Below are 22,550 nucleotides of genomic sequence, written 5' to 3' on the forward strand. Positions count from 1 at the left end.
ACACCACAAAATTGGAAGGAAAAAGAGAAAAAATGGCTTCGTTACATTTGTGATAGCAAATACACTAAAGGTCATCAGTGTGCTGAGAAGAAATTATTTTACATAGATTGTGAAGAGGGGGCATAAAAGGATCAAGAAAATCAAAATAAGAGGATATACATCAGGAACCAACCCCAGATAAAGAAGAAATGAATCCGATCATGTCTTGTAAAGCATTGGCAAGAATTACGACTCCTCAAACTCTCAAGATAAAAGGACATATCAATAAGAAAAAGGTTCAAGAAGTGAAAGATCACATCGAGCGTCAAGAAATGAATTTGACCATATATTGCAATGCATTGGCAGGAATTACCACTCCTCAAACTATCAAGATAGAAAGACATATCAAGAAGAAAAAGGTAATAGTGTTGACTGATTTGGGCAGTACCTATAATTTTATTCATTGTAAGATAGTGAAGGAATTGAATTGCTTCCTATATCCAACACCGGAGTGTCAAGTGATGGTTGTAAATGGAAGAACCATAAATTGCTCTGGAAAGTGCCATGATATCAAGCTATCCATGGGAGAAGATGTTTTGAATAGTCCAATGCTTTCCATTCCAATGGGTTGTTGTTGACGTTGTACTAGGAGTCCAATGACTACAATCTTTGGGTACGATAAATTTTAATTTTCAAGAACTCTTCTTGAATTTTTTATTTTATTTTTTTATTTTTTTCAATTAATTAATTAATTTTATTTATTTATTTATTATTATTACTATTATTATTATTATTATTATTTTTTATTTTTTATTTTTATTTTTCAGAAGAAAAGGAAGTTGAATTAAGGGGTATTGCAGGGAAACCAAGAAAGATAATTAGCTCTAGCAGCATGACAAAGCTTCTAAAGGAAGAACAACATGGTGTAAGTGCACAATTATGTTTTCTAGAGGTTCCCACGTCGAAATCATCTATTTCTCCATATCTCTAAAAAGTATTTGACAATCATTCCAAGGTATTTGAGACTCCCAAAGGCCTCCGACCTATTTTTGATCATGATCATGCTATTCATTTTCCAGGAAGTATTCCTTGAAGCATGAGGCCTTACAGATATCCCTTTGCACAAAAGAGTGAAATTGAATGTAGGGTTGCAGAAATTCTAGAGGCTAGTATAATTCAACCTAGTCAAAGTTCTTTCTCTGCTCTAGTAGTATTGGTGGACAAGAAGGATGGATCACGACACATGTGTCTGGATTATAGAGAGCTCAAAAATCTCACTATTAAAGATAAGTTTCCCATTCCTCTCATTGATGAATTATTGGATAAATTGCATGGAGAAATTTACTTCAGCAAGCTGGACCTTCATGCAAGATATCATCAAATCATAATGAAGACTGAAGACATTTTGAAAACAACATTTAGAACTCATGAGGGTCATTATGAATTTTTGGTCATGCTTTTTGGCCTTACCAATGCACCTTCTACATTCCAAGGTTTGATGAGTTCCATTTTCAAACCCTTCATTAGAAAATTTGTGTTAGTATTTTTTTATGATATACTAATTTACAACAAGCCTTAGAAGGATCATGTTCAACATGTTGATAAAGTGCTCAGACTAGTGGACGAGAAAAAATTATATGCAAAAACCTCCACGTGTTTCTTTGGAGTACAAGAGGTGGAATACTTGGGTCATATTGTATCTCATGAAGGTGTTAAGGTAGACCCTCAACAAAAACAAGTTCTCAAACTCTTAAAAGATAACCTCACTTTGGCACCGAATCATATGAAACAACAAGAAGATCAACATTGCAGGGAAAGAAGTTTTGATATAGGCGACTGGGTATTTTTATGAATAATGTTCAAAATGAAACATCAATGCTTCAATCAATAGTCAAATGCCATGTCAAGTTCAACAACATCTTTGAACTTCAAATTAGAGTATCCAAGGATTATTCAAAAAAAAATTTCAATAGCTTTGCAATATAGAATTCTTTTCCAAATTCCAGAAATCAATTCATCATGCCATGATACATCATTTTGAGCTTCCGAAGCTATATCCCTTTGATTTAGATCATCAAAGAATCATCACCTATCAAGAGTAGACCATCAAGATGTAAAACCAAAACCGTAATCAAAATCAAAGCCATATGTTGGAACTCATCATCCCGACTTTATTAGATAACTATAAAATATAAACATATTTGTATCGGGGAGCTTGCTTCATGCAATGCTCTAAGAATAATGCCTTTCTAATCCATGAGCCTTACATAAATCAATGTTGTACCATCACATCAGCAAATTCAACTTATCAAAGTTTAGAAGTCAGATCATAACCATTATGAAAGTTATCAACATCACAGTATCAATATTTTCAACCGAGTGACAAGGAGAGATTATAACAAATAGTGACTTCATTTAATATTATGCCAACAAGTTGTCATCAACCATGAATTATCAATTCATTCTCATAATCATAATACAATTCATTTTTGTCAGTAGGTGCAAATGCATACACCAAGGATAAGTCATGTAAGTTCCATTTTCATGCTGAATCACAACTATCATTACCTCAATCATTGTGCTAGGAACGAGGAGGCCACTACAAAATGATTTTTTTGAATACTCACATAAGTCAGTATGCCCACATAGCATAGACATCAGGGCAAATCAACATTCGTTAAATCAGATCATTAGACATCAGGTCAAGTCCAAATTTACTATCATAGAGAGATCTATAGTCAAAGCATATCTCAATCATCAATTCAAGTTTCCAAGTTATTGTCAAGTACAACACTAAAGACTGCTCATTTATATCAATAAGTGAAATCATGCCAACCTCTTGTATCACAAACGTGGTGACATATCTAAATGTATGTTTCGGTCACTTGCAAACACAAGTTTAGTGTACAAGTTAATATTATGGCAAACATTCAAGTTTTTCCTGCTTGTAGATCTTGCTGTCTACAACACATCTGTGGAATTGACATCTTCCAGGTGACCATCCAATTTCATGCACAATACTTCATTTTTATGTGATCAAAAATTTACCCAACAACTTTAGAAATCATATTACAATGGCAGAATATGCCGGAGACAACTTGATTGTGAGTTTAGGCAACTTCAGCTGATGGTCACCTATAGTAAAACCCTTGGACACTCCCTCCAGGTTAGCATGGGAGCGTCTTTAGCTGCCTAGACGCTACTCGGGCCTCAACATGTGTGCATCCAAGGATGAGATTTCCCATTTTTGTGCCTACGTCTGGAGCAGAAAACCCAATTTATGCACAAACTTCATATCTGAGAATTTGCTGCAGATCAATAATGTCAGATGCACATAAATCATACTTCAACAACACAACCTTCAAATAGTAATATGGGTATGAATATTTAGAAGAGATTCTCCCTCTGACTAGGAATCTCCTTCATTCATCTCCATTCATGTCATCAAACTGTCTCTACTAGAGTTAAGCAACAACATATCTATTAGAACATAAACATATATCTATCATGGCTATGACATCAATCTTTCATCAAAGGTTAGACTCAAAGCAACATATAGATGCAACATCATATCTCAAATATTATGAACACAATAGCACTTTCTATCAAATCACTTCATCAAGTTAGGGCATTCAACTTTACCATATGTTATCAAGACATGGCCACAGATAGTAAGAGATCTAGAATATCAATCTCATAGTTATACCTCTAACGTCATGCTCATCATGATCAATAGGATCAGGTAAGGTCATTCAATAAAACTTTATCAAAACAATGAGAGTGTCAATCTCTCTTTCCATATTCTTTCATCATGCTTATCACAAGCATTATCAACAGACTCATGTATAGGAGTCAATATGCTATCCTACTATGTGAAGTCCAACATGACCCATGCATGACAAGTATCAAGAGTATCATATACTAGAGCCAAGGTGCTAGCCTTCTTTATAGGATCAAGATATTCAACAGATAGATGTTAGCCAATTATCAAGTGTATCAATGTTTCAACATTAGATAGCCTCATAGAATTCAAGAAGATCAAAATGTTCAACACCAGGTGCATCATTTCATCATAGGAAACATAGATCCAAGTCACTTTCATATGCATGTATGAGTCATCAAAGAAAGAGACATTCTCATAATGTCTTAGGGCTCACCTAGCCATCAATGTTATTACTGAAATACAACATACCATGCATACCTTGTGGTATTCAAATACCTGTGCATTTTCTCATATGCAACTTGTAGTGCTTGTCACCTTTTCATCAAGTACATCTTTACTTCTTTCGAGATCTAACTTTTCTTTCCTACGTCTCAAATTATCCTCAAGAAGGATCTACTCATCACATCTCATCAAGGAGGTTAGAAACATCCATATACTTAAATACATATGCAGGAAGTATAAGTAGTAAGCATAATCATCATATCCATAGGTCTAAACAAAATTAAGAGGAATCATAAGTCAAGAAATGCTTATCTTCAATGAGAGGTGATCCTCTCTCTATTGAACCAATCTTCAAGGGCTATCAACATCCATGATCCATTTACCAATGTTGCCTTCAATTATCCAACCAGGTTTGCTAGGAATTATCCCATCTAAGGCTTCATCAAATCTTTGTCAAGTGCTAGATCATCTTCACATTAACCAGCTAGGTTCCATATCTCATATTGTTTCCATAAACCACTAGTTTTTCTCCAATCCTAACCTCATAAAATCCATAAAACCATAATAATAAAGTTTCCTAGTGTTTCCTTCAAACCCTAGAATTATTTTAGGTCTCCACCATCCTTTTCTTTCTTCCATCAAAGGTGTCATCATTCGGGTGATATCCATGGATTTTCTTCAGCCCAACTCCGATACCATGTTAATTTTTCATAGGGATACATTGTTCTTAATTTAATAATTGTATTTCTTCATTAATACATTAAGTTCAGCCCATATCGTGCCCATATCATCATTACGTTATTAAGGTCTACACCATTATTCATAATCATGTGAAATTATATAGAAAGAACAACAACATCATCATCAATGCAACAAAACATAAAGGAACAGTAGAAGAAAAGGATGCACACACATAAAGACACCAGGATTAGTTTGAGACCAGGGAAAAACCCATTATGGGGAAATCCCTTTAAAATCTTCTTCTTCTTAGATCATCATCAAATGATTCAACAAAAGAAAGTACAATGATCCATAACTTTATCTATGCAACTAAACAACTATGATATCCATGAAACAAATCTAATCATGCTTATAATCAAAACTCTCATTCTGATGGTTTTAATGTGCTACCATTGACTGAAGTCAATTGCTAGATAATGCTGTCGCTGAGCTAAACACTGTTACATACTGATAACTCATATTTAGGTCCTGGATGCAGGGAGGAGGAGTCATGCGAGCGTCTGTAGCAATCTTGTATGCTCTCTGTGAACTGTATTCCAGTGTCTATCATGGCCCATATGCTCCCTATACCATTATGTGCATGCGTCCAAGGACCAACTCACCCAGATCTACTCCAAACCCTTAGACGCTCTCTTCTAGTTACTGTGCGTGTGTCCGAGATTGCCTCAACACTCTTAGGACCACTATGTGCGAATGCCCTGGATTGCCTGGATGCTCTCAGGACCACTATGTGCGAGCATCTAGGGATCAACACCTCCAGATCTGCCTCTGAAACCTTGGACACTCCCATAGGCTTCTGTGCCATCGTCTAGGGCTCTATTGATGCTGTCTTGACCATTGTGTATGAGTTTCTAGGGAATAAAATGCACAGTTATGTGCCAGCTTCTAGGAATCATAAAAACCTAGATAAATGTGAGTTTTGACCTTGAGATTTCGGACCCTTGCGCGAACTTTCCTCCGATAGAACTGTGTGAACCAAGACAATAAGAGAAGATAAGATAGTTGGATCAATATGTCCAAATGATCTTGAGGTATCTTCTATTTATAGACTTTCATGAGGGTCCACTTGAGGTTGAGGCCAACCTGTCCAATTTGCATGTGCTTAGGGCCGACCTAACCCAATATACATGAGTGAATAAATAAATTCAAAAACCAACTTTCACTTTTCCAAATTTGGTCCTCTCGAAAAGAGTAATTTAATGAAATAATCATCTTGGTCATCAGAGATGTCCAAGGTGGAATTTGATTGTAGTTGCAAAAATTAACACATGGCGCAGTGTCCCAACTCATGACAGTGAAAACATTTAATCTTCGACAAGTCCTTCTTCTTGCCCCCCTCACTGGAGTCCCTTTGGATTGGGAATTATTCCCTTTCCATTTCTTTGCCTTTCCACCAAGGCATGGTTATCCTCATCATCATGCTTGGATGAGGTTCCATCTCTAGTGTTCCGCCTCTTCTCTTCTTGCAGTAATTCGGACCACAAATATTCCCACTTTGGTAGATTCTCCCTCCCTTTTATCGAATCCTAGTAGCTGTGCCACCTCTTGGGAAGGCCTAGAAGTGCTAGGATAACCAAATCATCTTCAACATCTATAATACCAATGCTCCAAATCTCATCCTGACATTGGGCGAACTTGCTCAAGTACTGTGGTATTGTGTCGCACTTCTCCATCTTGATCTTTCGAAGCTTGTCCTTCAGTGCCAACTTCCTATGGTCATTGTTGTTTGTAAACAAGTTTGTCAAGGCTTGCCACATTGAATATGGTGTATCCTTCCTGTGGAGATTCTAGACAATATGATCTTGAACTCCTTCTATTATGATCCTCCTCTCCTTTGTCACACATTTCTTCCACTCTGCCAAACCTTGAGCATCGATTGTTGGAGGCTTAAGAATATCATTGTCTATAAATTCCTTCAACCTATTGTCTTCCAACACTACCTCCATCTTGTCCTTCTAAGAAATATAATTTGAGCTACCCTCAAGGGCATATTTGAGTCTCAATCCATAGAATGACATCCCGCTGGCTCTGAAGAATGATCCTGTAAATTTGATTTCACTTGTAAAGACAAACTCCTATTTTTCTCTTCTAGTGCGATTTCAACTGTGATACCATGTAGAAATTCCTTGTATATTCAGACTACTTATGTAATATGCTAAATCAAAAGACTTGAATCTACTCTACTCATTAGCAAAAACAATGAATTGATCGAGAAATCACGAAGCAAACGAGAGAAATAATTCAATCAACACATTACAGAATGATTTCCTGGGGAAAGCCACAAATAAAAAACCCTGCTATCTGTATATTGCATTAGTAAAAAAATATGAGAATATTACAATGCTTTTCTCAAGCCCGAGCACCCTTTGCACTATCTCTACCTGTCTCACTGCTTCCTATACAAGTCTTGGCCAATACTTAACCAATTTTCTGCTTGCTCAAGTCCCTATTTCCTTGTGTGGTTTCCTTGGGAATTAGCCCCTATTAATTAGGGAAATTCCTCATTTGGAATTGCACAATCCATCAGTCCTTCCATTGACTTCATGCACCAATTGTACAATTTGGATGATTATACAACTTATAGTACACTTCCCTTGAACTCTAATCTCAACTGGGTAACTCTTAGATCACACATGCATGCTTTATTTATGGTTGAATTATTAGTTAACTGGTTGAACACATGAAGCAACACTCCATTCTTAGACCTCCTACTAGTTCCTCCATCACTTGGAACTAGTTTAATTGACTTTAACTCAGTTAAACTGAATTAATTAATTACAACTCAAAAATAAAATCAACTAGAGCTCCTATAAAGTAGGATACACTCTACATGACTCAAGTTAGACCCTTAACTTGAATTAACTGAACCAACTAAATCAAATTAACGTATTTAACTCATACAAGTTGTCCTATGATGTAGAATTACATTTTTTCTCCTAATTTAATTCAAGGGAAAATTAAATCAAGATTTTTCTTGTTGCATTTTCATCACCCTGAGGCATCACATTTTATCACAAAGGGTTTTGTAAAATCTTAGAGGAACAACACTGAGGTGGAACACATGGCCTGTTTGAGACCTAAGAAGGCTTGTTGAGTTTCTTCTGTCCATATGAATGCATTTTTCTCAAGAAGATTCATTAGGGTTTTGGTAATGCGTCCATAATTTCTAACAAATTTGCAATACTATCCCGTGAGGCCCAAAAATCCCCAAAAAATTTGCAAGGTCCGAGGTCGTGGCCAATCTTAAATTTCCTGAATATTTTTTGGATCCACCTGTACTCCTTCGTGGTTCACAATGTGTCTTAAGTACTCCACCTCTTCCATCCCAAAAGAACACTTGGAAATTTAACAAATAATTTATTATCCTTCAAAATTTGCAATACCTTGTTAACATGTTGAAGATGTATTTCCCATGTTTTGTTGTAGATGAGTATATCATAAGAAGAGACTAGGACACACTTTCTGATATATGGATTGAGAAGGTGACTCATGAGAATTTGAAAGGTGGATGTGGAATTATAAATACCAAAGGGCATAACCAAAAATTCATAGTGACCTTCATGGGTTTTGAAAACTATCTTGGGAATGTCTGGTGCTTTCATTTTGATTTGGTGATAGCCCGAACAAAGATCCAACTTGGTAAAGAATTGGGTGCCATGGAGTTCATCAAGGAGATCATCGACTACTGGAATAGGGAACTTATCATTGATGGTGAGCTTGTTGAGGGCCTTGAAGTCATGACACATGCACATCTCCCATCTTTCTTTAAGACCATGACCACTGGGGATGAACAAGGGTTGGTGCTGGGACAAATAATGCATGCCTCTAGTAGCTCTTGAATAATTTTTTCAATTTCATTATTTTGTGTGAATGGATACTTATAAGGGCAGAAATTTGGTGACTAGCTACCCGGAATCAAAGGGATGAAATGATCATGCTCACCTTTAGAAGAGGATATCTCCTCAGGTTTTCCAAACACATATTGGTGGTGAACCAACAACTTTGGTAGATATGTATGAATGTTGGTAGGGATTGATTGAATGGTTTGGATTGCATTGAATTGAGAAACTACCCCATGGTATCCCTCTTTTAAAAGTTTCTCCATTCTATGTGAGCTGATGATAGTAGGAGCACTTGCCTGTAGCCCCTAGAGTGTATGAGTGTGTCCATTCTACTTGAAGCTCATATATAGCTCCTGGAAGTCCATGGTAATGGGGCCCAATGTTCTAATCCATTTGAATCCAAGTACAATGTCATAACCTCCCATATCAATGGAAAACATGTGGGTTTTACAATGATAATCCCCCATATAAAGATTCAAGTTCTCACAACGTCCTTTGCATTCCATGGTTCCCCATCAACTATGAGGATTTGAAAATTGAATATTTCCTGCACGAAACGATGAACAACCTCATCTACCCACTTATGGACAAAATTATGTGTGCTACCACAGTCAATCAAGACCACCATTGGCCTATGCTTAATAAAGCCTATGGTTTTAAACGGTTGTGGAAAATAAATGTTGGTTAATACATGGAGTGAGATAATCAGTTTATTTGGTGTTGTTGGAGTATCTATTACTTATTTAGTTGCCATTTGAGGTTCTGCATCCTCCCCCCAAGGCATGTCAGCTAGTGGGACCTCCTCGAATGGGCTATTTTTAGTAGCATCAATCTAGAAGAATTTTTGTTCCTTTCATTTGTGGCTTTGTAAATATTTGTCATCACAATAGTAACACAGTCCTTGTCTTCTCCTTTTGGCGATTTATGTTGGCAAAACCTTTTGAACCTTAAGGGTTTTGGTGGGGCCACTAGCAGGGGTGGGATGCGCCTTTGATGTGAATGAAGGATGACTGGATTAGGAATTAATAATGGTTTCTTCATCTAAAGCTTTGTGACAAGCTTCCAACCAAATAACGAGTTGATGCATTCTAACATGTGTCTAGATGGCTTCCTTGAGGCCGCTGATGAAACATTCGATATAGAAGGTGTCACCTAGGCCCTTGGTCCAGATTGCTAGTTGTTCAAATGTCATGATGAAGTCTTGTATTGTACTAGTTTATTTGAGCTTTGTGAGGTGACCCGAAAAGTGAGATTCCCTATTAAAATAGGCAAAAATGGCTTGAGAGAAAATATATTCCAAGTTGGCTTTCCTACATAGAATTTCTGGTGCCATTGCCACTATTGCTATCATTCTTGGTCCAAGTAAAGAGCTCCCACATGTAATTTAGTTTGATCATCCCAAATATTATTGAGTTGAAAATATTGTTCTGTTTGTGCCACCCACATTGCCAGGTTAGAATCGTCAAATTTGTGCATGTCAATATTGGGTGTCTTATTGCTAGAATATTGGTAAAACTCATGGAAATGATGATACCCCTCATATAGACGGTGGCTAGATTGTCCTTCCAGGAGGGCATCAACATGGTTCCCCTCCCACATGGGATATTTATCCTTGATGAACTGTTGTATGGGTTTTAGGGCCTTTGCAATTTTGTCTTGGACTTTAGTGGTGATGCTTGCTTCTAGATCTGCCACTTTTTTCTCGAGGCTTTCCATAGCTTGAGCCCTCGTAGTTACCATACAATTGCATGGGTCAAAATTTTGGGTTACTTAAAATTAGTATGGCTACAATGGGTGCGAGACAAGGATTTTGTTGATGTAGGTCACTTGAAAGCACTTCTGAAAAAATTGGGACCACAGGAGAAATGGGCACTTACTAGCGGATGGTATCACTATGATCAATTCACCGTCCTGAATCCTGTGGGCTAGGTCTCTTGCAAGAAATTTTTTTGTTTGTTTTTTCTTTTTTTTTACTCCAATAGGAGTATGACTCCCAGTTGATCAATATTGCGACGACTAAAATCCCAAAATATCGATACTAAAAAATGTGTAGGAATTTGGTGGTCCCATACTGCAGTGACAGAAACCCCAACTTCTGGATAATGCAAAAAGTGTAGGAATTTGGTTGTCCTAACTGATCAATACTACGATGTCAAAAAGCACAACTCTCAGATACTGTAAAATGTGTAGGAATGCGACATCCAACAACATGAAGTGAGGAAACTATGGTAGTAAGGAGTGTTAGGTGCTACAAATCATGATATATGACAAGGGTCCAACAATAGTACTCGCCCCAATATTTTAGAACACCAACTAAGGAGGATCAACCATGTCCTTAACTATACTACCTTATTACCCTTGGTATGTGCAAGTAATCTCCTTAAGTGTTGTTCTTGGTGTATTGTAGTAACAAGACGACCGATGACTTATCTAAGGTTGGTTTCAGGGTAAACTAGGGGGGATTTCAATATACCAAAGGTATGTGGAAGAGAAGTTCGTGTACATGTGTTGTCTGATGTGCTACTACTCAAAGGGGTATCAACGAGGGTTACAAGGCTGTCCAACACACATGACCACCTCTTGTAGTTCATGTGTGTATGCTTCCCAAACCATAGGTTTGTTGGGTGTGGATCCTGATTATCTTCTGTATTCAAAGGTCTCAGCAGGATGTATACCCCAAGAAGACTATACACCCCTCCACGCGGGGGGGACTTGTTCCCCCCGCGGGGGCTAATCCCCCCCGCTAGGGGGTTTGGGGGCCAACAGTCCCCCAAAGCTAAAAATAGATGTAAAATTGCCTTGTAAAAGTCTAGTAATTTCTAGTTAATCTGGGCCGTTCATTAGGCAGATGATCTGACGGTAGAAGTTATGTTTAATTTAGGGTTTTTTTCCCTAGAAGGAAACCCCTCACTATATATGAGGGAATTGTATTGGTGTCTATGAATATCTATATTCTGAGGGAGGAAGAGAGAGGAGATTGAGAGAGAAGAGGGAGTTACAACAGATTTGATGTAGGTTGTATCTCTTCAGTTTGCTAGATAATATAATAAAAGAAGGACTGGATGTTTCTCTGTGGACGTAGACCAAACTGGGTGAACCACGTATATCTGTGTCTCTCTTATTTTATGCATTTTCTGTGTTTATATTTATGCAATATTTTATGTGTTCCATTGCTCTGTAATATATAATTTTCTAACAAGGTTGATGTGAATAATGACAAATATCTATAGTTTAAAGATGTTGGAACACATCTCTAGCCTATTTTTTTTCTAAAATTGGTGGTGCCACTGGCTCAAGGAAGTGCTTTGATATCACTTATAATATGTTTAACCTGCATAAAATCAAAATTGTGAAATATGTCAAATATAACATAGAAAATAACACATATGTGATGATAGAAAATGGAAATATTCTATTAATATCTGCAACAATATTGTTCACTTGCCTCTTTGAGGGGGCAACCTCCAGTGGAGTAGAGCTCAATTAAAACAACACCAGATAAGGCTTCCTTTACTACCTTCGAATATATATAGATTCATGACACATAAAACCCTAACTACACGTGGTCCCTTGCATAATGTGGGTTAATGGCTTTATTTATTAGTAATGGTCCGTTATAACTAATCATGGTCCCTTTTTTATAATATGGGTCAACCAATTACAATCATCAATAATGCGGCTAACCACTTACGATTTTTATTTATTAAGCTAACTAATCATGACTCTTACGGGGCCCTTTGGGCCTATTACATTTATAAAAATGTTAGGGTCATTCCCTAACAAAATTTACTTGAAAAGTATCTGGAAGATACCCTTGTCTCCCTCTGCAATTGATTTGGACCTCTCCTAGTAACCCGCACTCCTATCTAGAATTCACATTTCCTTCAGGAATGCATAGATCTGGCTATAGGAAAATCATACAACCTTGGAATCACTTCTAGTTGAGTCTTCCAACCTCCCTCTACCTTTGAAACCAAATCGCTCTACCTCTAGAACATTGATATGACCATCGACAACTGAAATGGCTTCCTTTAGCAACTCACACTAGGAATTTGGCTAGCTCACACTATTGTACTCAACCTTCTCTTTCTTGTCACCTGGATATTGGAAATGCTGAGTAAATATTCCTTCGAAATATTTGTGGTAACCCTTGCTTAAATGCTTTCCCTAGCTTCAATTGTGCCCTTGTTGAATACCTACAATTGAGTAGTCGAACTGCTCAACTCATAATTGATGCCATCTCCAAGCCCTTTGACTTGTTCTTATAATATATCATTGGAGTCTCAATGGCCATGATTACATCTCAACTAATGGCTAAGTTTAATTTGAATTCATCAATAGAAGTCTCTAAGAAAAATCGAACTTCCTTAATTGATTAACTTTAACTAACCACTTTTCCCAAGTTAGACTTATGAAATATTTAAATTATGGCTAATTAATTTAATTAAGGTATCTCCAAGTCTTTTCTCATGAAGCCTTTTTCAGGTTCGTGTTCCTTAGCCCCTTAGACATCATTTGAGATTAGAACACTTGTCTGCTACTACACAAACTAACAAATAACATGGAACATTGGGAATGGGGAAAATGTTAAATTATGACTAGATCCATAGGTAGGTGCTCAAGATAATTACAGACTCTTAGAAGGAACTTTGGCTTCTCTTCATGAAGTTGGTGTTTTTTCCTTAGCAGATGATCATGCTCACTAAGCTTAAGAATGGGGCACACGTTCTTGGAAATCAACTATAGAATTAGGAATCTTTGAGGAGGAAGCCCAAGAATGGAAAAATATGTCGACTTGCTTGTTTCATCAATGATTCATCTATCTGATGAAGATGCAGATCACTTAATTTGGCCCAAAAATCCAACTTCTTAAGAGTTTACAACAAAGTTAGGATACCTGGCACAGGTTGAAGCCTCTTTTAGCGGTGAAATTTGTTGATGGTGGAAATATATATGGAAACACAATGGTTTAGTAAAATTTAAGCTAGCCTTATGGATGGCTCTTAAAAATAAAATATTTACATGAGACAATGAAACAAAGTTGGGATAGATTAGAGCTAACAGGTGTTCTCTATGCAGATTTGAGGAGGAAACCATATATCATTTATATATTACATGCCCTTTCTTAGTCCATGTATGATGTTTTAAAAAAGTCACTTTTGCATCCTTTTGTTGCTTCTTGGGATAAGAATAGTCCAAGTGGGTGCATCCTAGATTTGGTCTCGAACCAATTTGTTTGTGATTTCCTAGTTTTCCTTGCTTCTTTTGTTCACTGTTTGTCTAGTGGGCCCGGAATTTAACTATTTTCCAAGAAAAAGTGATATTAAACGAGGTTGTTATGTGGATTATTGATTCCACTTGTAAAGCATTCAAAATTGAAACAAAAAGGAAAAAAACTAGAATGATAGTCATGCTAGCAATTGATTAGGAAATCCTATGGGGATTCATTGATGGTGTCAGCCAAGCGCCCCCCTCATATGTGGATTTGGATTATTTTTATACATAAATAAACATAATGATATGTGTATCAGATACTCCCTTAATAGGGGATAAAACAATAAATCAAAGTTTACAACACTTTGGACATGAATAAATGTTTCAAATTTCAAGAATAAAAAAAGCTTCAGATCTTTGGAGACTAAAAAATGGTGGTGGATTGGGTTTGTGATCATATCGACAACATTGGACCCTATTTTGAGCATATTTTGTAGAACATAAAAGATAAAATGAGTTTACTAGAATGGTTCACATGCAAACATATCTACAAGGAGCTCAATATGAAAGCTGACCAACTACCCAAGGAGACTATGTAGTGTCACCTAGTTAGTCCTAATATTTATGAATTTGTGGATGGCCACGAGACAATGGCCATGGAGTTTCAAATCTAGAGGCTTAGAATATAAGTATTATATAATCATGTAAGGAAGGTTGGTCATATGCATAGTCAATCTTTCATTTAGTTATATGATGCCTAAAAAGATGAATTTGACTTTAGAATGGATGAAATGCTAAGACTTTTTCGCTAGAATAAATCTTGTGGTTATATTATTTTACATGCAATTACATTGATGTTTACCTACGAGGTTGGTGCCCTTTAATACTGATCAACTTTCCACAATATTATAACCATGACATATTAAAATGTTTTCTTAACTTACAAGATGTGTGACAATATATTGTAGTAAATGACAATCATAACATATAATAGACATTGCTTACAAGTTGGATAAAATAGAATAAATACTGCCCCCATAGTAGCAACGTTTGTATCTATTCGATTCAAATTGTAATCAATGGAAAACTCTTCCACTGCATCTATTTTTTCCCTAGGGAAAAATTGCAATTTTCAATTAGATAAAGAAAATTACATGTTGTAGATGCCTGTGCGACATATGCATATGTTGGATCGTAGCCATAAAAAATAAAATAGTTCTTACAAAAATACCCATGCAGGGTGTACTGTAAGATGTTCAGATAAAAGTTATATACAAATATGTATATGGCATGTACTGCAAGGAAATATACAAAATATACTGCAAAAAAATTAGGGTCTGTTGGCCCTCAATTAGTTCTGATCTATGTATGGCCGATGATAGTACTAGAAATTTTCATCACCCTGTTGTTCCTTTATGAGCCAATATCCCCTGGGTTGGTCCATGGCTGCCTTGGAAAGTTGGTCGGCAGCCTGATTACACTCTCTATAAATATGTTGATAAGAAATATATTCAAATTGGGATTTAAATAACATGATTTCATCCAATATATTTATGAGAGTATGCATATGACATGAAGATGCATTATTGAACTAGTTAATAATGATTTTTGAGTCCCCAAAGATTTGTAGATGTCTGCAATCATGAGTAAGTGCAAAATGGAGAAGGTGATGAAGTGTGATGAGTTCGGAAAAATTATTAGTGCCAGTCCCCAGATCCATTTGAATGCGATAAAAATGGTTTTCAGTTTGATGTAATAGGATACCCCCCCGCATCCATGTTCCTATGCAGCACCATCAAAATAAGCCCATGACATATTGTGATTTATAACTTCTGTGGTCACTACCCGGACAGTAGGTGTGCTGTCATCATTTGGTATTTCGTGATAAGCATTTAGGATACAAGCAATGGATGCAGGCCAACAGATAGCTCTGTCCCTGAAAATAAGTCCATTCCGATTCAGCCATATGGTCCAACAAATGATCAAGGGTAAGCAGTGATGTTTTTGGTTCGAAGTCCCCTCCCTCTAGTGATTCCATGCATCCACTACAATAATGCCTATCCATCGAGTAGTAATGGAGAGGGAAGTGAGAACTTGTGACCATAAATCAATCATTGTGGGATAGTGAATAAAAAGGTGGTCATTTGTTTCCTCAGCTTGTTTGCACAAAATGCACCAAGAAGGGCCGTGAAAATACCTATGCTTCAGGTTGCTCCCAGTGGGCATTTTTCTCTTTAATATGTTCCACATTAGTAGTCTAGTGTGAGGAGGGGTTTTGAGCTTCCATATAGACCACCACTAATCAATGAGTACATGTGGAATGTGTGATGCATGGATAATGGTATAAGCATCTTTGGGTGTATATTTTCCATGACCAGCATGTGCCCAGATGAGTTCATCAGCATTGTCCTTGATGCACACATGTGATTCTATCAGAGCATTTATGTAAACGACCCATGCTTGGTGCCATTGTTATGGGATTCCTAACAACCGTGCTGATTTCCATGCTTGAGTGAATATGGTAGTATTCTCTGGGTTAGCGATGGTTGTGAGCTTGTGAATGTCATTGTGCTTGAGAATTTGTATGAGATGAGGTGGGAGCTGGTGCATATTACCGCAACCTATCCATGTGTCTATTCTGATCTACATTGATTGACCATATCTAATGCGTCAGACTAGACAATTCTTGATGGTAGGCAGTGCACGTAGGACAACTCACCATACTGAAGAAATACCCAGTTTGTGCCAAGTTGGGAGCCAAATCCAATCCATGATCTGTAAGGGCCAAATATATTTTTAATGCAACACCTCTATCCATAGATAGTGAGAGGTAAGGATGAGCCAACCCACCTTAGTAGCTAGAGTGTGTGCAAATGATGGTAGGTATTTTAATCCCCAACCTCCCCAATTTTTTGGTAGTGCAATTTGGGACCAACCCACCCAAGCAGAGGGCCTCCCTTCCTTGTGTCTGTTCCAAAGGAATCTGCAGCATAATTTTTGTATCCGAGAGAGGATACCTTTTGGAATCCAAGCTAATGACATCCAATACACTGGCATTGCCTCCAAAACTGATTTGATGAGAACAAGTCACCCTGCTCTAGATAGAAACTTGTGGTTCCAAATGAAAAGTCTCTTTTCTACCTCGGTCACCATCCATGTCCAATCTGCTATTTTGTAACAATGAGGATTTATCTGAAAGCCAAGGTATTTAAGGCCTTCTTCCAATGGTAATCTTTGAAAAGGAAATTTCTGTGTGGCTATCTGCACTTCCTGTGGAGTGCAGGCTAAGAAGGTGATAGTGGATTTCATCCTATTAGATTCCATACCTGTAGCAGCTGAAAAAAGCATCATAATATCATGGAAAACATAGAAGCCTTGGGTACTACCATTAAAAAAAATAAGCACATCATCCACAAAGAGAAGGTGGGTGATAGTATAGTGATTAGTGATCTTCAAACCAAATATACACCCCTCCCTTTTGGCATGATGAATAAGTTTGCTAAGTCCTTCCATAACTAGGAGAAAACGGAGAGGGGATAATGGATAACCTTGCCTGAGCCCACACTCTGCATGAAAGAAATAGGAGGTAGAGCCATTTATGAGAACATTGAATGAAGCTATTGTGATATAGCTCATGATCTAGGTGATGAAGGGTATGGGAAAGGCCAAATGAGTAAGTAGCATTCTAATGTATAGTCAGCTGACTCGATCAAAAGCCTTGGATAGGTAAATTTTGAGGATGGCACCTTTGAGTTGTTTCTTCTTGTTGGAGTGGAGGGCATATTATGCATTGCCTACAACTTCATGGATTTGTCAACTGTGCAGGAAAGTAAATTTATCAGGCAAGATACAGTTTGATAGGATGGGCTTAAAGAAATTGGTAATAATCTTGGCAATAATTTTGTAGAGGTATATATAGAGGGAGAGTGTCCAAAATTCATTAAAAGAACTAGGGGAGTCAACTTTTGGGATAAGAGTTATAAAGGTGCAATTGATAGCCTCGTACATACGACTAGTATGTATGAATTCATCCACGACATTGAGTAGATCTTGTCCAATGGAGTCGAAGAAAGAAATATAGAATTCAATTGCCCACTCATCTGGGCCAGGGCTCTTATCTTTTTTGAACCATTTAATTGTGCTCTCCAGTTCGCCCATGGTAACAGGTTTGATAAGGTCATTAGAGTCTTCATGGTCAACAAACCGAGGGAATAGCCCAGCTATCTGAACTATTTTTGCAATGGTTGCCCCAGGGGGGACCTTGAACAATTGTTGGAAGTGAGAATTTCCGAGATGGGAAAGCTGGTGAAAGGAGGAGGCAAAATGACCATCTTCAGTGGGCATTTTCCAAATAGTGTTACTGGCCTTTCTCCCCTTTGCAAAATTATGAAAAAATTTGGTATTGTCATCACCGACCTTTAACCATATTGCTCGACTCCGAAGTTGCCAAGTTTCTTCACGCTCTTTAAGAATCTTGGACCTTTGAGTCTCTAAGTTAGTGAGATGAGATTTTGCCTCATCTGATATGAATCCTCTACCTTGCTCATCCAGAAGATCTGCCAACTTGTCTTATATGGTCCCGAGGGCTTGATCATCCCGATCTCTTTTTTCCTTAGCCCATTTAATTGATATACTCTTGATTTCAAGTAAATTTTGACAAAATCCTTTAGACATGGATCTCCCCTAGGATGGTGGACGAGTATGCCAGTAGTCCGTGACTAATTTGCTGTAATGCGAGTTCATCAATCAGGTATAGTTGAATTTAAATGGAGCCCTTGGCTTAAGAAAGGGCCCAAATAGTTCAAGGTAGATAGGAGGATGGTCAGAGATACCACCCACTCCCACCCACTGACGATAATTTGACAGAGCATGTATCAATTTTTCCTTGATGAGAAATCGATCCAATCTCCTAGCTAAGGAAACATCTCTCATTCTTCTGTTGTGCCAAGTTGGCTGAAACTTGTTCATGGTAATATAGATCAACTGGTGTTACTCCATAAGATGGGACATAACATCCAAAAGTGGATCTATCTCAGCATTACTTCCCCAAGATTCCCCATAAACAATTGAAATATTCAGATCCCCTCCTAGCATGAGGTTGTCTGAGTTGACAAGGGATAGGTTGAGAAAATGAGTCCAGAAGTCAGCTCAGTTGACACATGGAGCATATATATTTATGATTATGATCTCCATCCTTAATTTAGAGGAATAGATATCCATTCCGATAAACCAAACTCCACCCCAGGTAGTGATAATATTAATAATACACAGATTGATTCCTACAAGAATGCCTCCAGACCTTCCAATGGCATCATGTGTATGGAAGGTCCGTCCCAGATTTAGAGCATGTAGGATAGGTATGATTTGGTTAGCATTGGAGAGGGTTTCTTGTAGATAAATGATGTCGGTGGGCTCAAAATCCAATAATCTTCTGAGGGCATATTTTTTAGCAGGTCTCGCTAAACCCCTACAATTGAAAGAGAGCCATTTCATGATAGTAACCGAGTGAGGGGGTTCGATGCTCTAAAAACCCTGTCAAGAGTGAATTTTCTGTCCATAGCCACATCCACCCCAGCCCGAATGATAGCCTTGGAGATATATGAGTGTCTGTCTATGGAGGACTTGGTAGATTTAGGAGGGGAAATCAACCCAATCCCAGAATGTTCGGGAGGATGAGAAACCCTAGACCAGAGGTTGTGTGAGAGCGTATGACAAGAGGAGGTAGAAATTTCCTGGGAGGGATTGGTATCTAGTTTGGGAATGGAGGGTGGAGTGCTAGATATGGTAGGAGAGTGAAGGTTCAGTGGATAAGATAAAGGGGACGATGAAATGTCGGGGATGGATCCAAATGCAACATGATGATGCAAAGTAGAAACAAATGAAATAATTGAAGAGATAGAGTAAAGAGGAAAATATTTACTTGAAGAATGAGCAGCTGCAACAATAGCCTGAGATCTCGTCATAGGTGGGGAGGGAGGCCTGGGAGAAGTTGAGGCTAAGATCTGAGCATCATCGCCAAGTTGTGCTACTTGGTCCCAGAGAACGAGAAGATGATTCTTCAGTAGATGATGGATATCCCGGAGCCACAACAACTGAAACTTTGGTGGGGGAACCAATAGGATTCACCAGAGGAAATTCTTTGTACAGATGACCCACCTTGTGACACTTACGGCATCAGAAAGGCACTCCCTCATAGTCCAGGAGTTGGATGCGTTGAATCTTCGCCAACCTCCAGTCCCTCTCTGGTGTCCAAATACACTACAATTCATGCCATGGATTTGTTTTTGGATGATTCATATGACTTGTCGAAATCAAGAAAGGTTCCAAGCGCATTCCCAATGCATGTAAAAACATCATCATACCAAAAATGTAGGGGAAGGCCCAGTAGCTTGACCTATATCAGACTTGCACCCAACTGTTCATGCTCAGGGTCGAATAAAGGGCTCCAGTGCTTGAGTAGAACAGGGGTCATCTCAATATGCCAATATCGCGAAAGGACCCATGAAGTATGATCTTCCCTCATAAAACTCAAAGGAAACCAACCACGCGCCAAGGTAGTTGTTGGCCCTCATTTTTCATCATATTTTGCTTATTAAAATACACCTAATTTTCATCATTCTCAACCATATACCATCCATATGCACATTATTTTGAACAATTTATGCATATTTAGGTATATAAATTATGTTTTTCAATTTTTAGATATTTTTGCAAAAAATGGGTTTAAGTGTTTTTTTGGAGAGAATTGAAAATTCTCATAATGGCTCCATTGAATTCATACTTGTAGGACACCTGGGCATGAGTTGAGCATAGATATGGAAATATTGGGAACCAAGGATGGATGTGTATGTATTGTTTCGGTCAAACTGAGCTAAAACATGCCCAGTCAACTCTAGTCAAACATGACCCGCTGTTCAGAAAATCCCTAGGAAATATGCCAAATTTAGTATTTTTTGGGATTTTCCAAATTTTGTGTAAATGAATGGATGGATTCGACCAAGATGGATGGGATTAGGATAGATATGACTATTAGAGACATTTTATTCAAGTTTTTTTATTATTTCTCTATTTAAGCCAAGACTATTGAAGGCTTGAGCATGTAGAATTTTATGTAATCTGATTTTGAGACTCTTTGAAGACTGAAAGTTAATTGAAGAACCTATTTCATTTCATTTTCTATTCATTCTTGAGTGAGTAACTGATTTTGCTGTAGCTTAGATCTCTTAAAGTGTGCAAGGCAAGGGTGGAGGGCCCCCACACCAAGCTAAGTGCACTTCTTGGTTAATTTAGCATAATTTTTATAAACTAGTTTTTGCTTCAGATTTCTTTAGATGTATGAAGATTTATTATGATTGTTGAATGAATATTGATTTAATTCTAATCTTAATATGAAGTGACAAAGAAGAATTCAAGTTAAATTCATTTGATTATCAGCTATAATTGAAATTCATTCTCATTTCTTTGTTGAGTTATTTATGAATTCTAGTTTCAATGCAATAGTAATAATGATGGAATAAGATTGTAAGGAAGGACAATATGGACCTCGTTAGTTAGGAGCCACTTCTCTCTACCTTTTATGCATCATAAACTATTGTTAATCAGTTAATTTTGTTTCTCTTCATGAAACTAATATTGAATGGAAAGGACAACATGGATCTCCTTAGTTAGGAGCCTCTTTCCTCATTTATTGTATATTCAATCAGAAACTATTAAGTTAGATTTTATATTTGTAATATGCATTTCCTCCAATATTTATATTTCATCTTCTAAAATTGACTACAACTAAATTCCATATACTTTGGACATGCTTCAAAGCTTACAAGCCCAAATTGATAATTAAATACTTGTGTTAATTTGCATAGTAAATTGACCAAACATTTTTGGCGTCGTTTCCAGGGAAGCATACTTAGCTAGAGTCAAAGAGGAAGATAAAAAAAAACAAAATATAACAAAAACAACATTTTTTTAGTTATGTTTCTTTGTGCCTAGATATAGAGATGAAAAGGGTAGATACATTAAGCAAAACCCCCCAACAACTAAACCATTGGTAGAAGCAGGACTACCTCCATTAGAAATAACCACACTAATTGCTGGAAGACAAACTCTGGAACAATTAGAGGAAAAACAACTTTCAAGACAAAGGTTAACTCTTGTCGAAAGACAAACTTTGTTAGCTTATGAAGTGAAGAAAAAACAAGCACAAGAAGGAACATCTTCCATAAGAAAACAAAAAGAGACAATAAAACCAAAAGATTAGCCTATCATTGAACCATTTCAATTTACTAAAGAAATCATGACAGATGAAGGGCAAGGATCTACCATCCTCACTCCAGAACAAAACATTCAATATGAAAGACAACAAAAAGAATGGAAAAGAAAAAGAGAAGAAGAGGCAAGGAGAGAAGCAAAAAGAAAAAGAGAAGAAGATGCTAGAAGAGAATATAATCATAAAAGAAGAGAAGATGAAGAAACTACTTTTGGATTTCCAATTGTAGATACTCGAGCAATTCTAGGAGAAGAAGTAAAAATGAAGAATATTCCTCCTTCAGTTTTACCAAATTTTCATGGAATTTATTCTGAAGATATTGATTCCTTCATGTTCAAATTTG

Source organism: Pinus tabuliformis, chromosome 7 (assembly GCF_031772625.1).
Source record: "Pinus tabuliformis cultivar Carrire ecotype Pingquan chromosome 7, CPIR1, whole genome shotgun sequence".
Taxonomy (NCBI): domain Eukaryota; kingdom Viridiplantae; phylum Streptophyta; class Pinopsida; order Pinales; family Pinaceae; genus Pinus; species Pinus tabuliformis.